We start from the raw sequence: 25,501 nt of genomic DNA on the forward strand, positions 1-25,501 counted from the left end.
GCTGTGCTCCACACAGCACCAAAATCACTCTTCTTTGCCTTGATTTTGCATCTTGATTTCTTTGGGGTTCTTAGATCCAGATTTATATCCAGAAGTTCTTTTACAGGAAAAAACCCAATGTTATTCAGTTTTGATTGCATATGTGGACAGCAGGCTCTGAATAACTGCTTAGTACTTGACTGCGTATTTCTGCGGTATCTTCCTTTCACAGATTGTAGAAGAGAAACATCATTTCATTACCATGCTCTTCCCAACCTGTACTGGAGAATTCACCTTAGCAAATCCTCTAATATTTACACAAATGTAACTCAGGAAAGAGTTTGGCCACGGGAATTTCAATCCTCCCATCACGCAATATGGCAAAATACATTCTCTTCCTGAGAAAGCCCATGACTGGGAAATCAAAGGGAGAAAAAAACAGATCGCTGCTAGAAGAAAAAAGTTATCTTTTAAAGCTAGCTCAAGTCATTGCTAGCATCCTCTCATTTGTTCAGACCCCAAATCCACAAAATATATAAGAAAATGAAAAACAAAAACAAAAATGAAACCTAGCCATGTTATAAAGGAAATTACAGTACAATCATTTTGTACTAAATGAAAGGAGTATTTACATCTGGAAATACGTCCATGGAGACTGTCTTTTTATTTTTTCTAGATTGATTTGATTATGTTTTCAGAGTTAGGGCACCAAACTCCAAAACAAAACGAGAACCTTTGACCACTGGGGCTCTCACATGAACCGCAGTGGATTAGCACTGTGTACCACCACCACAGAGGTGGCCAAGAGCACTGGACCCCCAGTGGGCTGGGGGTGCTGCACAAACACATCCATTTTAAAAATACCTGGTTTGGAGAGCTCAGAGTTTAAGATCCCACGCAGAGTAATGCAGGCTTTTGTTCCGCTTCACGTGCACATGATCCTAAATTATCTTTTGAGAGGGAACTGCGAGTTCTCCGAGATGAATGAAGCCGCCTGTAGCTGAACAGGTTCCCAAGTCTTTGAGGCCTCAGTCACGACAGGCTGCAACTCGGGACAGCACCAGGCGCCTGGACGTGGGCAGGAGCTGAGGGACAGAAGTGAGGGAAGGCAGGGCAGCTGGATCAGGGTAAGGAGGCTATTTTCAGCATTTTAATATTGATTCATATTTTTAGGAACTTGATTAAAGAACAGACAGCTTATTCCTGGCTCAATCCCATTAAAGATCCAGGAGAACTGTGCTGCTTTGCTGCCTGCCTCTGTGGGCCATGCTGCATGGCCCCGTGGGGCAGGGGGCCATTTCTGTAACTCTGGTTTGTGTCAAATCTGCCCGTTTTGGCTTTGCTGCCACATGTTACCCAGCACAAGCAGCCTGCGACAGAGCCGCACCGCACCGGGCCACACGCAGGAGCGTGGAGCGAGGAGAGAACGTGCGACGGGCTTTGAGAGAGGAAGGAGAGTTTTTGCTCTCACAAGCCCAGTGGAAACAAACCCAAAGCAGCCCCCAAAGCCACAGAGAGCATATAAAAGCTCTTGTGCATGACTTCACATCCCCTCGGATTATGTAAGCCAGCTTTCATGTCGCCCTCAGCTGCCTGAGCCGGAAGCAGCTCAGGCACCAGAGCCGCGATGCTGCTCCTCGCACCGTGGGGCTCCTCATGTCACCCCAGAGCTGGGGGCGTTTCACTCCCCACTGACACTGAATTATCCACCTTAGTCACCCATGCTAAAGCTACCCAGGGAAAGTGCGGGGGACACATGAACGAAAAGGAAAAGGAAAGTCATGGGTGTTTTTCTGCACAGGGACCTTCTCATCCTGGGAACCTCCAGCTCGGGTTCCTGCTACATGACTTCAGCGGCTACAGGCAGCGGCCGCTTTCTCTGCTTTTACTGCCCCAACAATGGGCTCGGGAACTCGTACAACCTTCCATTTCCGCCCTTTTATTTGTAAATTACTTTCCTTTAAGAATGTTGCTATTTAGCAGATTGGTTATGATGTCAAACTCTTTAATAAGTGCTATACTTTTCCCTCTGCAGTTTTGTTTTTATTCTAAACACGATCTTTTTCCTAAACAGATATAATTTTATGCAAAAAAAAAAAAAAAAAAAAAAAAAAAAAAGCCAAACATGACCAGAAAAGACCTTATTTGTTATGGAAAAATTATAACAAAGATTTCCTGTGGTTTTTTTTCCTTTGCTCTTCCTGTTGTTGGTAATAAAAGAATTTTTATTGTTCTTTGGTGGTAATCCTAGCTTCATGTTGAAAATCAGAAAGGATTTTTTCCTTCTTTTTCTTTTCTGTTTTTGGTTTTGTTCTCTGGTTTATAGCCTGAATGGAACTAAACCAAGCATTGAAAAAGCTTGCCACACGCTGCCAGAAAAGGCACTCCTCTGTCTCAGACAGCTCGGGCAGCGCGGTGCTAGCGTTGCTTAGCAAAATATTAGTTCACCTAAAATGACTAAGAAGGCATTAGTAGCATCTGTGCATATTCTGTGGTCAATTCTGATCTTGGTTATATAGCTGTAAGCACATAGTAAAATCACACAGTTTGGAAGAATTAGTCCAGGTTTACCCCATGGTAAGTGACATCAGGAACAATCCTGTGCACATATAGCTATTTGGAAAATTGCACAAGGTATGGCACTAAGGATGGCTGAAAATTCTGCATCGACACTTTTCCCTAAATGGAAATAACCTTTGTAGAAATTTATTATTTGGGGGACTAGCTCATACTTCTTTCAAAATTCATCCTTTTTCTTCTCTCCTGGTGGTGGTGGTGGGAAATCTACAACTGTTTGGAATTTTTATGACTGCAAAACTGGAAAACTGAATTTTGTTTTTTATATTGGAAATACTGCCAGCTGAAATTTTTCACAAAAGATCATTGTAATTTCATGACTAGTTTAACCAATACATCGCCTGAGCAAAATCCTGTGCTAACTAAGATAACCTTTGTTTTCCTCCTTCTATGTAACCTGTTCTGCCAATGTTCCTATGAACAATCTAGGCCTGGATCCTTGTCACCTTTTAAAAAAAAAACCCACCCTTGATTAAAAAAACAGTATACAAAGACAACCAACAAAGAGACACAAAACAAGAAAAGACACCCTTCTTCCCCTCCTGTCCAGAATTAAAATATTCCAGCGACAGTATGGGGTAGGAAAGACTTGTGTTTGGTAACGCTAGTGGGATGGGATCACATTGCTCCAGCACCGTCTTCTTGCGCAGGTAGACACAGCACTGCTTGAGTCCGCGCTTCTGGGACACTCAGTGATTTAAGAGCATTTCCATTCAGCACAAGTTCCTACACATTGCCCAAATCCCTCCCTGCTCAGTCCATCATCAGGAGCTCTGAATATGAACTAAGCAACATGAGGGACGTGGATTTGAGCACTGGAAAGTGCTTTTCCACTTGCCTGTACCCATACATGATAATGTTGAGAGGAAACAATTAAAAATAATGCCTCTTTTATTATAACTGTGTCTAGAGTCTTTCAACATGATGACTCTGGCAAGACTTGGAGAGACATCCAACAGACTAATAAAACATCCTTAAATATCAGTTTTGAAAGTTAATTCATTTGGAGCCATACTTTTTTGCCAAAAAATGAACTTTTTTGCTGTGAATGTTTGTCGATTTTTCAGACGAGTGGAATAACACAGCAGTCCCAGAAAGTCTTCTGGAAGTTATCAATATCTAATTTGCCACTTTAGCCTTCTCATTCACCCTGTAAATGAGCTATGCAAATATATCCTTTGTGGTGGGAGACTGGCAGAGCTCGAATGCAGTGTCTGAGCTCTCTGGGAAATGGGGTAGAAAGGCTGCGCTTCAGATGTTTCTCTCCTCCTGCCCCCACCCCAAGGAAAAACTTACACACTGGGAATCACAGCAGCTTTGCTGACTTTTGCAACCAACAACAGCACTGAACGTAGCGCAAATAATGTTTCCATTGCTCACTATTTTAGATTGAGAGTGTATTTTTCTTGGAGCATTCTTAAGCTCTGGGGTCTTTTCATGTGATTTAGCCATTGTGTTTGCTCCTTCCTTGTTTTTTTACAGGGAAAGCTGAAATGACTTACAATTAAAATCTTTTTTTAACAGCTTTCTCCTGTCAGTTTGGCAAAACAATTTAAACAGTAGAAATGATACAGTGCCATTTACTCCCTTCTCAAACAGTTTCCCCTTCCATCAAGAAGTCCCACTCAACCTGGGTCTGATTGTCTGCCCGTGCAGAGAAATACCTCGTATCTCAAACAAAGCTAGAGAGATCTGCACCAGCTGAAGATTTGAACTTGCACTGTTAACTCAAGGGACAAATATATTTATGCTGGGCTAGATTCTTTCAGCACTGCTTGTTTGTTTTTTAGTTTTGCAGGATCAGCTTGTGATTTATGCTGGTGGAACTGCGAACAGAATCCAGTCAACTAACTGAAGGTGATAATGACCAGTCAGGCTATAACTGGAGGTAAGCCGGAGCCACAAATTGCTCATGTGCTCCATACTGTAAAATGTGGGAGGATTCAGGATTTAGGAGTCCAGTTTTACCCACTCTAGAAATAGAAGCTAACCATGACACTCCCACGTGAATGCAGGAGTGCTTTCCTGTCATTTCAACTCGGTGTTATACAGCCACTTCCAAACTTGGGAGGGTTTCCAGTTCAGAGTTTGGACTCATAACCTATCTCTACATACAGCACAGCCTAACCAAGATACTTTGGAGAAACTGTCTGTAGGGCAAGCAGTTCCTAAGCAGCACTCTGCCGTGACCCACTCCTAGCCAAAGACTTCACCTCGGTGGCGTAATATTCTTGATGATTTTCCTCAATGAGTGTATTTACTTTGAAGATAGACACATAAATCACACCATTTGAAACCCAAGCACACATATGACAAATACGGTATTTTTAAAGGTTATTATTTTTTTTAAATGAAAGAAAAGCAAGAGGATGGGGTTGGACTTTTATGATGTGCAAAAGAGGTTGTAACCACAGAAAAATCTGCCTCCAAAAGCCAAATATTATTCATTTTGGTGGAATGCACTGTTAAAATAGCTCAGCCTTTTAGGAAGAGGGAGGCTTATGTAAACCAGCTAGTTTACTTTCTTTCAAACATACAACTTAAATCCTTTCTGTATGTACATGTGGTACCTTCCTCATACATACGTATATATATATATGTGCACACACACACACATTGTGGTCTTCAACAGGCTCATACAGCACATTTAAGAGAAGAGGTAATCCTACAGGTAAAGGAATGCTGTAATCCATGACAATCTACTGGTACCACTGACAAGGACCAACAAATCCCAGTGCTTTAACAGGATCGAATAAGTTTACACACTTCGCAAGTTGGCCACATATTTAAGTTAACATTAAAAAAGGCATATTAAGCATTGAAATATTACACAGATTTCCCAAGGGCAAATTACAGCTGATCAACCTGATTGCTTTCCATGAAGAAATGACAGACTTAGTAGATAATGGTAAAGGAGAGGGTATAATATGGATCCTCCTTCTTGCCTTTATACGGAGATTCGCAATGCTGTTGAAAACCCATTTTCCTTTAAACAGAATTTTTGTGGAAAACACATAAACTTAAATTTATACATCTTTCACAGCTTGAATCCTACAAAATACTTCAGTTATCTTGACATGGTATTCCAAAACCCAGAGATCTTTCTGGTCTTTCTCTCACATAAACCTTCCTTCCTTCCTTCTTCCTCTTCTAGATTAAGGCCCATATTCAGAAAGTGTCTCAGCAAATGCTTAAGTCTCCCACATTCACATTATTAGTGTTAAGGTCACGAGACTTCCTGAATAAGCTTTCATGAACAAGTATGCTGCTGTTCTGCCCTACAGTCAAGTAGCTAGGAAACTGCGCTTTGAAAGTCAGCAAGAGTAACATGCAGATTAAACATTCATGTTTCTATTTCTCATCCTTTCATTTTTGTCCCATGAAGCCGTAGGGGAGAAAAAGACTGAAAATATGATGCTTTAATTGAAAGTTTAATTTGACAGAGTTCAAAAACATGTAGAATAGAGGACACATGAGTTGCAGCATTTTCTGTACACTTCATGTTTGTTAATTTGCATGCTTCTGCTTCTCTTTTCCTACCACATTCTGTCCCCGTCACTTACATTTTTTTTTTAATCCCTTTTAATTTTTGCTGGGAGTAGATGAAACACTGTGGCTGCTTTTCTTGGCCTAAGGAAAAGTTATATGTGTGCAGTAAAACTACTCCCTGCTATTATCACCCTAGGAGTTATACATATAAAACCAGTTTTTACCCATGAAAGAAAAGAGAATAGGAAATGCTTATAAATTATTATAAGTGGTGAAAAAGACTGAATTCAATGGGTGACTTTCTCCATTGTTATAAATGGAAGTAGACACTTTCTACCTCAAGTGGACCTATGTTGGTCACCACTTAAGTGGTTGGACACCACGTAAAGATCTGACCCAGAGCAAGAAGGGGAAAGCATACAACATCTTATTTTTCTTGTGGAAAAAAAAGAAAAGAAAAGGAAAAACCCTGGCAATAAAATCCACTGGGTTTTAAAGAAGAAAGTGTATAAAGAACATACTTGTATGAAATTTTGGGTTTGGAAAATGAGACCAAGGGAAAACAGTACAGAATAAAAATAAGCCAGCACAGGTGAGAGAGATGATGTTACCTTTATGATTAATCTGATGATTAGGTTATCCTTAGGTATATGGAGTCATATGCAGAATTTTCAAGGCATTTTCAAGACAAAACAAAACTGGTAAAACTGGCAATATTTAAAATGCTATATCTAAGATGATTTAAAATGATAGATTTTTCATAACTCTCATTGAAAGTGTTTATCTCAAAGAGTAACAGGAAATTCCTAGTTAAAATGAGAGAGTCACCATACTCTGAAAGAGCCAGTCTGAATAGCCTGATTTAGAAGTATCCATATCCCAAGGTATTTAGGTAGTGGAAATGGGGGTCTCTTTCAATTTTCTTCTGTGGGATCCATAACACATTTAATAAATTATTGATTCTTCATTACTGTAGGCGCATGAACCTAGCTTCCTTATCTGAAATTAGCGTTACAAGCAGAGAGGGAGAGAGATTCCTGCTGCTTCCCTGGAATACTTGTTTCTACAAAGCAGAACCTTTAGAAGAGATCAGTTGTGTTTCACATTTCGGCTTGTGCAGCACCCTCCCATCCAGCAGACAGTGAGATGTTAGCAGTTTGATGATGGGGGGGAAAACGGCTTTGATAAACACAAAACCCCATCATTACCTCATTTTGGTGCATTCTACATTTTTTCCTAAACAAATTCCATGGAAAACTCATGTAGGAAACCATAACTTGTTAAAAATGAGAACCCACACATTTAATTTTTCTTTTCTGAGTACGTGAATGCAGGGATAAAATTACTTCACTGAGGAACGCACGGCATGAAAAATAACAGAGGCATAAAAGAAACACTTTATCCTAAATCTGCCAATGTCTAAAGCAATTTGTCTGGGAAGAAAAAAATCCTATCTCAAAGTTCTCCTATAGCAGAGTGCCTAACAATGGCACTTGAAACGGATGTACTGCCCATACCAGCGAACAATTATTTGTCATTACTTCTTTTCAGTTTTCTATTTGGTCCAGGTAATGATTTTCCTTCAAATTGAAAATATCTGACAATCATTAAAATATTAATAAACAGGCAACTTGGGAAATAGGCCAGTATGATATGCAAATGAATCACTAAATTGATCCTTAAAAACCCAAACCAAAACAGCAAACCTGAAGCTAAAGTTCAATCACTATTATTCATATCTGGTTCTGCGCAGGAACTAGAAATGCCTCAAGACCAGCGATCCTAAACCTAAAAGCTTTACAGTTAGGATAACACTTGTGTCACTATATTCTACAGAGTTGCTCAAGAATGACTCAAGTTTTCTCACAATCAGTAAGCTGCTTCTGTTGTTTATGTGCACCAACTCCCTCCTCTGAGGAACTGTTCACCTCCAGCATTAGCCAAGCACAACAGTATGCTGTTCGATGCTGTGCAAACATGCACAAATTACAACCTAACGACGACCATGATGCTGGCCTTTTTTCTGTGGATGGTAACAAATATAGGTCTCTACTTCTTCTTAAAAAACTCATTGTCATTTTTGGTCTACTGTTGTACAGGATGTTGATGTAGTTGGAAATTGCTCTATGGAAATCATTAGAATATGCCAGTTAAAGCCGAAAACATGATTTGCCCTGTTCTAATTTCCTGACAGAAGTTTCACTGAAACATATCTGAAGTCCAAGATGAAAAACACAGATAGCTAAAAAAAAAAAAAGATGCCTACTCCAGAACTAACCAATGCTTGGGCCATCTCTTGGTATTCAAAAATGCCAGGTTTAAGCTCTTGCCAGGGTCTACCCAGTTCCTATCAAGGTACTGGGGATTCCAGGCAGAATTGGGGTAATGCTCCTTTTGGAGCTATCCCATTGTGTATAACTATTCCTTGGCTCGATCCTTACTTTCTACGTCTCATTGACATGGATTAAAGAAGTACTGCCAAATTCCCTCTGTTGTAGATGAGCACCAAAGGTTTCACAGACACGGCATGCTCAGCCTGTTCGTTTGGTACGTCATGTTCCTGTCTGTCCTAGTGATTCCTGTGGCCTTGTACTAGCTAAAATCTGTATTAAAATACTGTCCCACAGAAGCCACTGTGACTGGTTATCATTAAAAGCAGCTAAATAAGAAAAGCGCTTCCAAACATACAGGGGAGCAAAAACACCATTTTAAAGCTATTTGGAGAGACTTCCTCTGCCACGAAATAAATAGCCTGGATTACTGAAGTATTTATTAATCATCATTTACTCTTTGCCCAACTCCTACCACTTCTATTTATAGTGCACGCTTTGTGTCTTTTCTTTGTCTTAGGTCAGTATTACTCAAACTACTATTGCTTTTGGAGTCCAGCAACAAGGTATCCACAAGGTGAGGGAGCAGTGATACTTTTTTTCAGCTCATGTCTTCACCTTCCCATTACGAAACACTCACACAGTGTTTTAGACATTATTTCCGCTCTGCCACAAAACTGCAACTCCTTGGAAACAAAAGTGCACACCGGTTGTACATAGAAAGTCAATAGTAGATGGTGCACCTGGATACACAGAATAGTTTCCTGTGGGTCCACTAAGACGTAGTGTTGTGAGTTGCAAATGACTCCCTCTCCTTACTTTCTATATCAATTCTTAATATGGTGTCAGAAACAAACAGCTTTACTCATTTAATACTTTGTCGTGGCTGAAGAGTCACTTCAGGTATGGCAATGACCAATATACTATTCTCTAATGCAATGTCAATCCACACCTATGAAGAAGATCTATCATTTTCGAACTCTGCACATAACCTCCTTACTTGAGTTCATACCACAGTTTCCAGAAATCAGGGCTGATATGGTAATGTTATAGAAGTTGTGGTGCTTCAGCAACCACAGCAGCTCCAGGGATCTCCAGTATTACTCCACATGAACTCTGAATTGCACACGATCTGGGATTTGCTACGCTCAAGACAAAGACTGAATGAAGATCTTCTTAGTCGTGGTCAAACACTTAAATCACATGGCATCCTTTCTGTTCCCATCATTAATCTTTCTGGCAAGCATACATTTTCCTTAAACTCTGCCATGTTCATGTAAGCTAAAGGTAAACCGAAGTGTATCTCACTTACTATTTAACAGTCACTTAAAGAAAAAGGACTTTTCTACAGAGCTGGTTTTGTCTAAACTACTTCTGGTGAGCAACCAGGTATTTAACTTTTTTCTTGTTGATGCAGAAACAAGTGTCTGTCTCTCTGAAAAACTGGGAATTTTTATTGGAGACTTTTTGGGCAAAAAGCAAAAGTATTTTGGCTCCAAACCAAAAACTAAGCTTAAAATGGCAAACTTCTCATTTTCAGCCAAACAATGAAAACGTTGGTTTTGGCTGGACATTTTTGGTTTTTCAACACAAGGGATTTTTTTTCTCAGTCAAAAATTTTCCATGAGGTGAGGGATAAACTTTATGGGTAAAAGCCTAGTGCAACTGGAAGGAAGGAGTAAAAAGAGAGAGATAAGGAACAAAAACAATTTCTCATAACCATCATAAAGCTACTGTTACCAAGGTCTGTCACAAGCTACTGTAGTGATGCAGTGAAGAAACCCTGAAACTTACAGCCTGGTTTATTTATATCATGATTCATGGTGACTGAATGTTCTATAAACAAATTTATGGAACTGTTTTTCTCTTGATTGTTTCTTTTTTTAGAACATCATCACTAGGAAAAGCTCTTGCAGACTTCTACCTGGACAGTTTTCACAGCTGTCCTGACGATCTCAGATGCTGCACAGGCAACAAAAGATCCCATGCACTTGTGAGCAGCCTGGTTAATTCACGAAAAGCAGAGGCGTCCCATGCAGACATCGGCAGGCAGAGGAGACACTTAGCCACCTTCTTCCCCCAGCCCATACACAGCCATGCTCTGTAGGGAGAAGGGTGTGCACTTAAGAGATGCTGAAGCCATCCTAGACCACAATGGGAGATTCTTACAGAAACAAGGCCATCCTAGCACCAGGCATGATGTGGATAGTGTGCCCAGCACAACTAACCAGCATGTGGGCTCTGTAAATCAGTTCCTCTTCCAACATGAATCGCATCCTCCTCCTCCGTCCCTGTTCTGCTCTACCGCCCACCCTCTGTGCCTGAGCGAGCAGAGGGAAAGGCAAGGAGATGGAGGGAAATCAGAGCACCTCAAGGGGAGGAACAAGCTCAAGATCAGGCTCCCTGTGCTTTCACTCCACATGACCAACCTGGCTCAAAACCAGGTGTGTACGTGGAGAAGCAAGGCAAGCCAAGCTCCCTGCCAGCGTGGGCTCTGCCGGCGGCGTGGCAGAGAGCGTGGGCCCACAACCTGGGGCAGAGCAGCACCGAGCTCTCTGCTGACGGGGTGCTGCAGCGCCTCGGCTAGGTCTGCAGCTTGGCTTGTGCCAGGTTTTCAGCAGCAGAGATGGCAGTATCAACCTTACTGTACAAGCGGGTGCTCAGGAGGCTTCTTGGCTGATGTGGCGTGTTTCAACAGGCAGTGGGCAATCACTGCAAAAGGGATATGGCAGGAAAAGCTGGAAGGGAAAAGGACATGGACCCTCTAGGTTAGCAAAGGGAGAAATGAATCCATGTTCTGCAGCCAGAAACTGGCTTGTAGGGAAGAACTCATTGAAGGTGCATACTTGCTTTCTTTAATTATTTTTAATTTTCTGCTTGACTTTCATCTTTAAAGGGCATGTTTCAGCACAGCACAGTGCACAGCTACGCCTAAACAGTAAACCGAGCAGTGTTAAGAGAAGAGCATGCCCTTGAGTTACTAGGGAATGTCCTGGTGTTTTCCTTTTCTCTTTCCATGTTTTCAGGAAATCCTCAGTCATTCATGAAAGCACGGCTGTCTGCATCATATGTGTAAGTCTGACTAATATGGGAGAAAAAGAGGAGTTAAAATCAATGTAAACTGCCAAGGATCAGTGCTTTCACTCCTTATTTTTTGTGCAGCATTCACTATCAGAAACAATTTTTTAATCACTAACTCTTTTAATATTTCCCAACCAGTTTATAAAGCTGCTTTTAGAACATGACGCAAAACAGCAGTTTAAAGCCATAGATCTTTCTAGTTAATCTAAAAGATTAAGCACCTCACAGCCACTGGAGAGTGTTCCTTGGAACCACAGCATTATGGCCCTGGATAAATCTGGTTTTATAATCCCTCTTAGTCTACACTGATCTGGATAAGCAGAGACCCATCAGTTGAGAATGAAGCTCAGAAAGCATGATTTAGGCAAAGGGAGGAAAACAGGAACGTGTATTTTCAACAGGGACAGGAAGGTGGCACAGGATGTTAAATCACGTTAGGGACAAAACATAATCCTCAGTTGCCCTTTACAATGCTGCTTCCAGCAGAGTCACCTTACTATTTAAGTCCCTGCAGAGAGAAATAGCTGATCATCCTGGAGAGGAAGGCTGTGATGAGCAAGGAAGGCTCCAGGGGAGAACACTGATCCTACACAACCTAGCTGGCATCTCTGGGAACATCCTTGGTTTTACAGGTAGGAAAAGGAAAATTAGCCTTAGAGGCAGTAGTTACTGCTGACGGCTGATGAGGTATCTGATTATCTGAGGACTGGCAATGCACAGGGCATGTGACATTTCTCAATCACAAGCAGAGCTCACTGAATAATGCAAAAAATAAAATTAGATGCCTGCATTTCCAGACATTCACTAGCATTTTGAAAACTGTAACTAGCCCCCTTGCATTGCTCTCGAGTTCCTTTTCCTGGGGCACTGTGTGGGCCAGCCTCACCTGGAGGTGCCATGGGTCTGAATGTGCATGACTACTACTGGGCTCAAGGAGCTTGTAGGGCAGCCAAGAGACTTAGTCACAAGGGAAGAATAAACTATGCTTATCTCCCCTCTTCACCTTGGGGAAAGGACCAAGAAAAGAAGTAAACATGATCACACACCAGTTGATTATCAGGAACCCTAGTCTGCTTGCCAGCACTGAAACATGGGTAAATTTATCTCTAACAGAAATTTCTTGTGGCCTGAGAACTCAGCCTCTAACCCAATGCGCCACCCTTGCTGTACTGATAACAGTCTTTAACAAATGGCAGTGATATTTTTCTGGGGAGAGCAGTATATTCGTTCTCTTTTGCTTCGCTGACTTGTCCCTTACCAGCTTTCTAAGAATGCTGAGAGAAAGCTTATTGCGTTACAACTGTTCACAGAGCAAGGAAAACAAAACCAGAAGGCTCCCTTTCGCACTTCCAGACATGGGGAAAACTTTACAAGTGTTTACCTGGCTATGTCAGTGGGACTGTGCAAGGTCAGTCACAGCAAACTGTTGAAAACAAGCTTGCTGTGCATCTGTCCAGGAGATGATCTTGTCTGGGGTTCCAGGGAATGGCCTGGACAACCTCTCTAGTTTCCTTGCATCTCTATTTACACGACTCATACGTCTCGTTCAGTGCTGACAATTCCTCTGGTTTTATTACCAGGCTCACATTATTGAAAGCTCCCCATAAAACTCCTCCTAAATACATGGTACCTCTAGCTTACATTAATCAACCACATTCTTGAAGTAGTGTCTCAAGAGCTGCAAAGAGGACATGTAAAAAAACATTTTACAGCCATCAGGCCTGCAGAGAAAAGATGACTCGCATGGAGTCTAAAAGGTTAAAACTCCAGAGGCAGAGAGATGAACAGCCTAGACTGTTGTCTATTAATTTTAAATGTTAAGGCATACATTGAGGGTGCTTTGGAGTCTGATTTATAATTTTTAAATGATTGCAATACATGAGGGGCTTTCCCCTCACCTCCTTACAGGCTGTACAGTGGAGGAGAGAAGGAACACATCTGTGTAGACACAACCATGACACGCAATGTCGGGGGGACAGTGCTGTGTAAGGGACAGAGCATTGGGCAGGAAGGTAAGGGGACCTATTTTTTTCTTCAGTTTGGCCAATAGGCTCATGGATATAACTGAGGCAGTTGTTTTCTGTTTCTTCATTTTTGTGGGTAAAGACTGATAATAATGGACACTTTTTCTATAAAGCTGATGAAAGGCTGAAGTGCCTGTAGTGCTGTCAATATTCTGCACTAAAAAACCCTCCATTCTAAAAATGCTTCATTTTTTCTAAGAAGTTTTTGATTCAAGTGTGATCAGCTCAAGCTTAAAGTGTATGAAATCAATCATTTACATCACCAACTTACCTACTGTGTGACTAAAGCACTGATTGAAGAACTAGAAATATTTGCTGCAAGTAAGGATCTTAAGAAATACTTCTTTAGCACTTGTACAAGGAACACCTGTTTGTACATATACTCGTGCATAGTGCAAAATACATTAGAAATGAATATATCTTTAAATCCAGATTGCCTGTATTTCTAGAAGATGTACAGCTAGATTGTAAGTTACTAACTCAGTATAGAAAATAGTGGGCAAAGTTCGCTCATCTATGCTTTGCAGAACACAAATTAGCTGGTCACAATGGTTTTATATTCTGAAGAATCTGTGAACAAAGAGCAGAGAGCACTGGATTTGCATTTGCAAACACAGCTTTTGCAGTTAACCCACAAACAAAAATCTGTTTGAATACAGAGCTTTATAATGTACAGTCTTTGTCTCTTGTGACTTGGTGCAAAGCTTTTGGCAATGAAGACAGAAAGATTGAAAGTGTTGAACATACAGAAGTTGGATCCTACTCACTTTCAGTGATAACATCAAAATATGTTCTCTCTCCATAAACTTGGTGGCAGCAAAATCCAGAAATGAGGAAAGGAAGCTTTTAGAAAACAAAGGAACTCACAAAAATCTTTACTGTGAGACAAGAATTACTACTGCTATTATTTAGTTCCTGCAAGCCCCTCTGATGAAAAAGGACTCTTCTAATGCCTTGTACAAAACATGAGAGATCACTGTGTTCACAACTTTAGTGTATTAAGAAAGTACATGGATAATGAGTCTCTAAATAGAATGTCAGCAGTTTTTCTAAGCTAGCTGGAAATCATCATATCATAACAGGGCTTGAGCTGGCCACTTATTTATTTATTTTTTAAAAATCTCCCTTATAGTTACACAACTTTCTTAAGAGTCTGGTAAGGTTCTGGAGAGGAACTGTTCTAGAGGAGCATGAATTGCCTACTCAGCCGTGTGCTATGGAGGGAAGTGCTTTGGGGTACATCAGAAGGCTTGAGAATAGCAAAGGAACCTCAGACTTGCAGGATGTCTGTTGGAAAGGAAGGTGTGCTTAAAAGATAACAGTACTGAAAAAGTTTCCAGCTTTTCTAGGAACCCCTTCTATAATGAACACATGTCAATTACAAGCGTAACCTTATCCTGCTGTTCTGAAAATTAAGTGACTTAAATAAACAAAACCCTACTTCTACCACTAGAGAATCTGGCTCCCTTTCCCAAAGGAAGAGGCCATTTTTCCATTAATGGTTAGCAGAAAACAAGCAAACAAAAATCCAAACTCTTAAAGGCGGGTAGATATTAAACCAGACAAAAGCATAAGAACTGACTCCAAGCCAAAGTGAATGTCCTGAGCTCTATTTTCCCTTAAGACCTTGGCATCGAATCCTGACCACCTTTCTGATGCCAGTAACTTCACATATGCAAGTGTTTCCCTTTGGTTTACTCTTGTGAGTAAGATGGTGCTTCGCATGCAAATGACGCATTTCCATGGCAACAAGATTCTGGAAAGCAGCAGTGGCTTCGTGCTTTTGGCTGAACATTTGGATAACGCAGATTGCTATATGTATTGTGATTAGCGGACTATCTTCTTGGCTCACAAAACTGCTACAGGGCCATGATAAGGAAAGATTCAATTTCTAACACAGTTGTCATTATCCAGAAACTTAGCTATCATGAGGAGACTTGGAGCCAATTTCTGCACTGAAATCATTTGAGCTATGGTTGCAGCAAAGTTTTGGATGTAGTTTGCCTATTATTTCCCTCACTAAAAAGTTCGCATCAAATATATAACAAAAAACTGTCATATCAGCACTGAAAATTCTTCTTCTTTCTGCCCCAATGCTCTACTCTATTACCTCCAGAGAAAACGATGTCACTGTTGGTGTTAAAGGAGTAAGATCCAACAAAAGCAAAGGTTACACAAGCTAATACAACTACTCGTGTCTCCAGATTTTCTCAATACTGACTCTAACTCTAATTCAGAAGATATGCCCTGCCTGGGAAACAATGCAAGGTTGAATGAGGACAGAGTAAAGAATGACATGTCATAAAACCCTGACGTTCTTGAGTGCCAGCAGAACCGTTCTCTTCTGATGGGTGCTCTTGGATTGCTAATTTGAGGCATTTGGAGCATTTGGCATACAGCTGTTCTGTTCAGAGTGCAAAGGCAAGCATTTTCAAGCTAAAACCACAAGAATGAAATGAAGATGCCGTTTGGAATCCTGTTAAGAGAACTCACCTCCTTTGACTAAATTGCTGGTTTTCAGGAACAGAATACAGCTTTTACCCCCTCCTTTGCCTCCTTGCCTGCTGGTTTTCCCTTTGTACTTCTCTAAGTGACCTGACTTGCCAGAGCTGCGGATACCAGAGGCGATGCAGGCTGTCTCTGAAAGAAGATGGGAGACAGAGCAGCTTCAGTCATGTTGGGTGGTGCCAGTGGTAAGATAGATGGAGGAAAGAGAGGGCTAGTTTCAGGAGCCCTCCCTTCTTTTTCATTAGAGAATCTATACCTGAAAGTAGTTAAAAAGTATCTTTTATCTCTTGCCCAACTAAAGCACATACACCAGACAAAGCACTTTGTAGGCATATTATAGTGGCAGGCATTGGCTTCAGCGAGAATTGCCCCACAGAAGGGGATAACAATCAGCAAAGGTTTTCCCAGGGCAGATTGCTCCTGATTAACCCATAAACTGATGTTTTTCTGACAAGCAAAATGTGGTGGATGCAAACCTACTTGAACTGCCACATGCAGAGATACTCATTAAACTAAAGAAGATAAAGACTACTGTAAGAACTGGAAGGTGAAGGCATTTGGGTCAAAGGAACATGAGAATACATACGAGACTAGAATGCAACTGAGTGGTTCCTCAGGATAAGTCTTTGGGCTAATCTGATTTTAAAATTTTTACGAATGATCTTGGGCATACTAAAAAGCTGGGGTTGAAACATGGATGGTGGAGGAGGGAAGTATCAGATGGGAAGAACCAAGCAGTCACAAGGGACTGAGTAATGCAAGTGAGATGGAAATTTACCAACATATACTGCCAAAACGTAAATGGTAACGGCAAGAATTTCTGCTACATATTCAGAATATATCAGATAGAAAAGAAAAGAGGAAGATGTGATTATGACCACAGGAAAAAGATGAATCCAATCCTAGCATATATCAGAGAAGATATTCATAGAGAGGAAAATATTACTGTTGTTGTACTATTTTTTTTTCAACTGGAAGACTATGTCTTTTTTCTGAACCACAATCATTTCTTTGATACTATGTGCAGTTTTATTAGATGGCATGGAGAATCAAACACAAGACTGCTACCAAAAAAGGGATGCATTCTTCTGTAACTAACTACTGAAACCTTTGAAATGCTTGATTGGGAAGCGTAGGAACGCTCAACCAGGCTCCGAAGAACAACCCATGTCTTAGAAATTGCCCAGATCTCACAGTGCCCTGAAACCTGAGAGGCAACTCCTGACTCCAAAAAATGAAACTTTTACTGGACCATAAAAGAGCAAAGAGAGGTAGTATCTGTTCACGTGCTTTTTAGCTGCATCTGGATTGACATAAATGGGTGCCTTTTACTGCACTCACAAGGAAGCTGTTATTTTAACTGTTCCCCTGTGATAAAAAGGCAAACAAAAAAAAGGTATAAGGAAAATATAGGATTTTGAAAACCAGTTCACTGGTTCCATAAAAGTACCCTGCCCTCTGAATAGGTATTTTCTGAAAGCTGGAGGGTTAGTGGGAGGATTTTGCTCAGCACATGCCTAGGCTGTTTGCTAGGTCACTATGGCATTAGCCTAGGCACATGGCTGAGTCTGTGGCATGCTAGTGCAAAAAACTAACAATGTTCACTAACTACAGTTATAGGATGAGTGGTAAATATAAAGCATACTGCCAGATGGCAGTGCTAGCAATATACCTGTTTAATCAGTCATGGAATGGGGTATGTTTCTGAAGAGAAGACATACCAAAGCATACAGTCCCAAACTAGATAATTAGTTGGTCAGCCAGGGGCAGGAATGATTAGCAGCGATATAGTGTGGTTTTTGTAGGAAAGCTAAGTTAATCCTTGAAACGCAGAGCTCAGTCTCTGGAAGAACTAATGTTGAAGGAGCAACAGAAAGAAACATAGAAATGTGAAAAGAATTTCAGTACAGCTGATCCTTAAAGAAAATGGTGGATTGGCTCTGCCTGGACTGAAAACTACTCCATTAGCTCCCATGGGCAAGAATTAATGAAAGAGCCACCTCCCGCTGGACCATTAGACCCTATTCCTCTGGATCATTTGGAAAAATCCGTGAAAAGTGGTACTTTGATTAAACAGAAGGTGTTGACTGAATCTGGTATCAGCTTCCCAAGGCGACCCTTTGTGAAGTTCCTCAGCAAGAGGCTTCATGGTTCATTAAGTTTCAGTACTGGGCATATGAAGTAGCTTTAAATGTAGAAATACAAGAGGAAAGAAAAAAAAAACAGAAGAACTTGGACAAAAGACTAGGAAGACAAAGGGCACTCTCTCTTCAAGTCGTTTGTGGCTTATCTATCTGAGTCTTGAGTTTAGATTATCATATTCATTTATTAATGTCAGATAAGAAGTTTTTTAATTGAAATTTGCCAGGATGTCAAGAGCAAGTTGTGTTAGGTGACCAGTGTGCACTCTCTGCACACACTGTACACAACTCCGTATGTTGCTTACTCTCCTGGAGATGAAAACTTGTTTTTAAAATCAAGTCATCCTGCAAATAATTGTGCTGAAATACTCCCTTGTGTTTTCCTGAAGCAGTAGCAGAAAAATAATCTGCTGCAACTGAGGGAGGGATGAAGAATATCTAAATTCTGTCCAGTTTAGTGATACTGCTCTAGTGTAGCCATCACTAATCAAAATGTCTTCTTCTAACGCAACTTTCAGACAAATTTCTGAGAGGAACATCAACTCCTTCCTTAAATCTGAGGCCGAGGCTGGTACAAAAGTTTCCACAGACTTTGCCTTCAAATGCCTTTGCCTAGTTCACACTGCTTTGCCACTCTAGGTGTTCCTTATTACAAAGTGAGACTGCATATACAGTAGGAGTTAAAACATCAGGGCTGAGGCACTCCTAGATGAGAATGCATTGGCTCTGTCTGAATTAAACATTATTTCCAATGTGGCACTTCTGTAGGTCAAATCTTACTATTAGCTGGCAAAACTCACTTAGTCATAAAACCCTGCACTTTGAACTGGCACTTGTTTTCAGGACTGTCTTCGTTTTAGGCCTGGACTTTGTGAAAATTTCTATTGATGCTTCATTTTATAGGCACCATTGGATTCTGCTCTTTTGCCATCACACTGAAGCCCCAGCCCATGTGCTGACAGTATCAGATCCTGTTTGTATGAGTAGAGCTGAAATAATTTGTCCAATTTATTATACCGGTTTTGAATTCTAAGTTTGTCCCACAAAAGGCTCTGCAGGATGGGATGGGTACAGACCTTAACAGACCCAGCCTAAAGTCTTCCCCTGTTCTTAACAAGAAACAAGATTTTTTGGTATAATTTTCACTCAGCTGCTCACAGTTCTCCCCCATCTCCCCGTGAGAAAGTTTATCAAGAACCGATTTCCCAAGTGAGCTTACAGGGTGTTACAGAAAGCCTGGGTCTAAAACTCTGCTGAAGTCAAGTTCTCCTCGCAGCATACTTTAAGGTTATTAAAAAAATGAGATGGCACTAACTTAATTTTTTGATAAATCTATCTTTTCTGCTTCTTCTCACTTTATCATCCCCATGGGTGCTTAAACACTGATTGCTTAATAATTCATTTCTATCTATTTTCTGGTACCAAATTTGTCCAATAGATCTACAGCTTCCCAAGTCTGTCTTTTCTCCCTTTTTTATGATCTCTTTGCTCTTCTCATTTCCTTTGGGATCTCACAAGCATTCCATGAGATTGTGAAAGTAATTATTAATTGCTGAAAACCTGCTCCAGTTTGCTTGCCCAAGTACTTGTGGATGAAGTTCACAAGGCCCTAAACAGTGGCTATTTCAGCCTCCTATGTCACATACATTTCCTCTTTTCTTCATTTTTCTGATATTTCTAATGCATTTTTCGACTATCTGATCACTAACTTTGATATCCTTTGTTTGCTCAAACTCATTTTGTATCTAAATTTTCTTGATTTCCCTTTCTAAATTCTTGTGCTATTTTCTATAGTCATCCTTAGTAACTAATCTGCTTTTAAAACTGTATCAAATTCATCCAAAAAACCACCAATTTTTGAAAACAAAGAGAAAAAAAAATGTCTGATTCTGTCCTATAGCAATTATTCATCTATTTGCTGTTTTAAAAACTGTACCTCTTACATACTCCATGATTTCAGGTACTTGGGCAGCTCTTCAGATCTTGTTCTTCAGATTTTTCACACCCTTATCAAGAAAAAGAAAATAAAATAAACATTTGATTTCTTACATTTTTCAACAAAGGTCCTTGAATATTGTGCTGGAGCTTCTAAGTCACTTTGCAGGAAAACGCTGACAGAAAGGAGCCCACAGTTACACAGAGAAATTGTAATAGAAACACTAGCATTCTTGCTCCATTCCCTCCAAACTATGCATGCGTTCAGTGCCAGTTACTCTGCTTCTTAACTGCCCCTGAAAGCTTGCGAATCCAACTTTATCAGGATTGTTGTGTTTCTTCATGCTGTTAGTATTTCCATCTGTTCCTGCACTTCAGACCAAATGAAAATTAAGCTGATGTTTAGCATGTACATGCTGTGCATAGCTCACTTGCTTGCCTATTTTTCACTTCCTTTTCACATCATTCTTAATGGGCCTTTAAGGACATATCTGTATTCCAGCAGTGTTATTTATGGTTCTGACATCATCCCTCAAGGTGAATAGTACTTTGCTGTAGAGTATTTACTCCTTTATAGTAAATCTGCCTGCTGCTTTCTATAAAAACAGGAAAACAGCTGCAACTTTTATAGGTGAGAATGAAGGTTTCTCCCTCTTCTTTTAACATACACTTCATCATGGGGAAGTTGAAAGTCATCTTGGGAGGAGAAACAAAAAGCATGAGTGTGGTCTTTCATGGTTAAATTTTATCTGTTTTCCTTCAGCTGACTTTAAAGAAAATGCATAAAGCCACACCAGATGTTTTTATTATCATTCATTACTTATATGAATGCAATATGGGCAAGCATGGTACAGAGCAGAGGAAAAAAAAGGCAGCCTTGGCTCATGAGACTAGATCTTTACAAATGTTTTGTTAAATGGTTAAGTGTATGCACGGTGCCTTTGGGTCAATCAATGCAAAGAGAAGCAAAATCAAATAAATGAAGAAGTAGGTAAGTGGCTGCTGGTATCTGAAGTCCAGGAAGACTTGCCCTCATTTACAAGAATGCTAAATAGCCTAATCAAGCCTCACCATTCAGTGTCGCTAAAATGTAGGCACTAACAATTTCAAGTGCAAACCAGACACCTAACAAGATCCTCTTTTGAAAGGAAACCTTCAGCTTTCTTTAAGTAATCTTGAATACATATACTAGTATGAGAAAAAGGGCAAGAGATCCTAGGTTTAGCTCTAACACTTTAGGTAATTTGGGAAAGAATGTCTGATCAATGCCACATTTAGATCAGTATTTGCAGATAACACATGTGGCACGTTTGGAGCTCTCACACGCACGGGAGGGCCTAAAGCACTCTGTATCGAGTACCACCATGTTGAAGCAGCAGACAGCAAGTTCACGCTCTGCACAGACAGTCGCTGAGCAGTTAAGGAAGAAATGGCAGGAAAAAAAATTCAGACTGTCTGATATGGGCAGATGGATTAGAATTGCAAAAGCAATGACTGAAAAACTTTTTCATAAAAAATACCAGGAAAGCACAGGCACTGAGAGTACATTTACTATCATTGCAGGGGAGAGTCGGGAGGTTTAATAGCTTTCTACTCACCATTCCAAGAGCTCATTTAGGAAGGAGAGCTTGCAAATACCACGCAAACACTGGCTCTGAAGTGTGGTTTCTAGCACCTGCATCTAATTAGAAACAAAATAAAGTGTAATTATTCTTAGTTTGGAGGCTTTTTTTTCTCTTCTGTAAATGCAATTTTAAAAGAAGTTGCTTATGTTATTTGCACTTGCATGTGATCACAGGAACAAAGTGATATGATGTAGTACATAACACATGCTCCATTCCAACTGCCTCCAGCACTTTATGCACTTAACACATTGATGCTGACAGCTGGAAATATCTTCCGAATGGCTGGGGGTTTTGTTCAGATGGCAATCCCTGAATATTATCACCTCTCGGATGTGTCTTTGTATTGGCATTTTAGGTGAGGGATTCTCATAAATGAAACCCTTCTGTTCATCAGTGGGAGGAGTGCATGTGCAAGTCCATTCAGGTAAGTTTGTATACTGTGATGTTTACACACTCAGAACAACCTGGAGTAACTCCAGGACCAAACCAAGAATCAACATGCTTTTGATGCAAAAAGTCTGCTTGCTCAAAACCTTAGCGTTCCAAATCGAGGCACTTAAACCCATAAAGTGCACTCTGCGCAAATGTTTCTGCCTCCTTGAATAGATGCAAGAATCACAGTTCTTTTCCCAAATGCTGGGTATTGTGTTTGCCACAGCACATGCAGGTCTACACGTTATCTTGGCAGACTGTGACATTTAGGCCCATGAACCTTTCTGACTCAGATCTCTCTTCTTGACATGATAGGGAATCCAGAATATTACTGTTGCATCAGAGCACTGCTGAACAGGCCTCCAGGCTTCAATAGCAACTAGAGGCTGTTTTTTGTTGTTGTTAATTGACTTTTCAAACATTATTTCTGGATTTTAAGTAGCTTTTCCTCCAAGTATTTTGTCCCAGATCCTAACTGTGAGAAACTCCTATCCGTGACTCACACAATCCTTCAAGATCGTAAGATTGATTTACTTCTAGAAAATTATTCATAAACAATACTTTTACCTTGTTTTTGAAAGCCAGTTTAAAAACTTGTCCAAATATTCTCCAATAACACTCTTCATTCTCTTGTGGAGCACAGTTAAGTGAAAAAAATAAAAAATATTTCAGATTGTTAAAAATATAGTTATTTTCTGACTATGCTCCATTTTCCTGACACCCACTGCATAGTGCTACCAGGTTAAAGAACATTATGTGATTTGTATTGCTGTTCGAACACATCTATTGTAAATGCCCTCTAACATTTATACCTAGCTAATGTGTACGTGGGAGCACAAACATGTTTAAATAAAGACAACTTGTGAACAACTTCTGTAGTGAGAAAGTTACCTCTCTCGATCAGTTAAACTTGCTGATGTGTGCAGACTGGATACTGCAACTGCAGCGTCTTAAGAACTTTAGAATTTGCTCTCTCCTTTGTTCCACTGTCACCTGGCCAAATATTTCAAACATTTTCATTTAACAAATGTGTCCTTGTGGGGGAAAGTCCATCAGTAGCAGAGTGTTGCATCTTGTCAGGAACTGACTTTAATGGCTGTTTGAATTTTAACTATTATTTGCTAGCTATTTTTGTTCAAGCCATCTAAGACCATTATAAAAGCCATTAAATACCAAGCAACTGGCCTCAGTGTAGCTGCAGGGTGTAACATTGACTAGGAGCTGAATTTATTCACTGCAAAGCAAAGACTCTGTCCCTTGTAGACTTTTTAGAGACAGAAACCTTTTTTTTTTTTCCACAGAAGATTGCCTAGAACAATAAAAGTACTCTTCTTTGCCCCTGGAAAGGCCAAGCATCATGTGAAGGTAACATGACAAATGGTAATCCACTTCCATATTTAAACGATGAATGAAGAGTCTGTAAAATATCTGGCACTGATATATTACAAAACACGTGACAGAATGCAACTCGCTGTTTGAATCAGTGGGAAAGTACACTGTGTAGAAGTACAGAAAATACAAGACATATCCCCCTGAACAGCAGGGGAGCTACGCCAGCCCTCAAGGATAAAAAGGGCAGATGAGTCAAACTGAGCTCTGCATTCGCTTGTCCTTTTCCTCTGGTTGCTACTCTCTGAGCCTGCATGGTGAGTACAGCATCAGTCTGGTAATCACTGCCTGGTGAAGCAGCAGCACATCAACAGAGAAATTGTTGCTAAAACAGACAGAAGTGATAGGAATGGATGTGGTTACCCATGGGCAGGCAAAGCCCTGACTGTGGATGGATGCAGAAGATCATAAACACAAAAGGTCTCCAAGACACCTTCCATGTGTCAAAAGACAGCTGGATACAGCTACAGTCACCTGCCTCCCCAGGAATGAGAACACAGACCCTCCTCAACCACAGTCTTGCCCAACAGCCTGTCCTGCTGTAACCTGAGAAAGGAGGCTGACACAAGACAGGGGAGGGGGGAAGTGCTGTGCATCTCCTGACCCAGTGTTTGAGTGAAAGCATTCCATCACAAACCAAGGAAAGAAATAACACAACCCCTTCAGAGATTTCTTTTGTACATGCTTAGTTGCTTTTCTGCAAAGACCTGGGGACCATAATGAGAACTGGCAACATTTGCACTTATACAACAAATCTGATTCCAAGCCATTTAAGCTGGATGGAGCTAATAAATCAAAATATGTAAAAACTAGAGAGAGAGAAGTTAAAGGCATGATGCTTAAACTGAATAATCTGCACCTGTAGATACAGGTGCGAGGTAACACATGCAAGTAAGAAACTCAGTGCAAGAAAGGAGAGAGGTAAGACAAAGGCTAAAATAACTAAAATTTCCTGGTTATTTACTTATGGCCTGATCAAGTCTATGGAAGAAAACAGAAAGCCTCAGTGGGCTTTTGAATAGGCTGTTAAGACATTTGCACATCTGAAATGATTGCTGGATGTAACCAGTGCACTGACACCAGAGTACAGAATGGAGAATTAAAAATAAGCAACACATTAGCTCAAATGGGAGCACAACAGAGAGCTCACAAAGCAATTTTCCATGTGAACTCCTTAATTCAGGAAAACAACAAAAGAAAACCCCAACCCAAAACAAAACGCAGCCCTCACAAGTGATGTTCAAAACAATGCCTGGCTACAAAGATGAGCTTTACACCATGTTCCAAATGCGAGCAAACTCCACAGCTGGAGACACTAATCTGAAAGTGTTTTTGGCTCACTGCATGAACTGATCACTCTAAGGGTCAGGAAGAAATTTATTTCCCCGAAGAACAGTAACATATTGGCAAGGTGTACCACAGATATATTTCACCTTTTTGAACCAGAGAGTGTTGCTGGTGGCTGGACAGCAGACTTGACAGACCATTAGCTATCATCTGCTGATGCAATACCAATACAATATCGAAGGTGGCCCACGAAAAATGTTATTTACCTTATATTTGAACGGACTTTTAACGTGAACTCTTAAGAGAGAGCTTACCGGGGCTCTACTATCAAGCTACCCAAAACTGAGGTTCTAATTTATAATATTTAGCTGACTGTCCTACGGTAAATCACAGCTGACTGTTTGGATTTAAGAGGCTCAATAAAAAAGCTAGCAGTGGATGGGGGAGCAAGGTCACGTTCCCTGCTTTGGATTATCTTGCTTGTACAGAATTGGCTCTCCCTTTCACTTAAATACATAATGTCATGTAATTTCACAGGGCTGAATACCCTACAACAGTTCAGGTAGAACTTAACCTGCTTACGGAAATCTTGCAGCATCTCTTGAGTCTGAGTGAAATGTACTAGTTGTCACTTAGGCCCAAGAAAGCATTTGGGAAGCAGCTAATCACAGCTACACAGCAGTGGTTTTCACAGAATGATATTA

At 40.5% G+C, this 25,501-nt stretch overlaps 1 long non-coding RNA gene across 1 annotated transcript; it reads right to left on the reverse strand.

Annotated features, from left to right (window-relative positions):
• Window positions 1–798: 798 nt before the first annotated feature.
• Window positions 799–21,735, reverse strand: LOC135330237 (uncharacterized). Its single transcript, XR_010392114.1, has 3 exons — window positions 21,663–21,735; window positions 20,066–20,135; window positions 799–1,064 (listed from the first exon to the last, which is right to left on the reverse strand). It is a non-coding gene; the product is annotated as an uncharacterized LOC135330237 (long non-coding RNA).
• Between the last annotated feature and the right edge of the window lie 3,766 nt (window positions 21,736–25,501).

The sequence above is a fragment of the Dromaius novaehollandiae genome, chromosome 18 (assembly GCF_036370855.1).
Source record: "Dromaius novaehollandiae isolate bDroNov1 chromosome 18, bDroNov1.hap1, whole genome shotgun sequence".
Taxonomy (NCBI): domain Eukaryota; kingdom Metazoa; phylum Chordata; class Aves; order Casuariiformes; family Dromaiidae; genus Dromaius; species Dromaius novaehollandiae.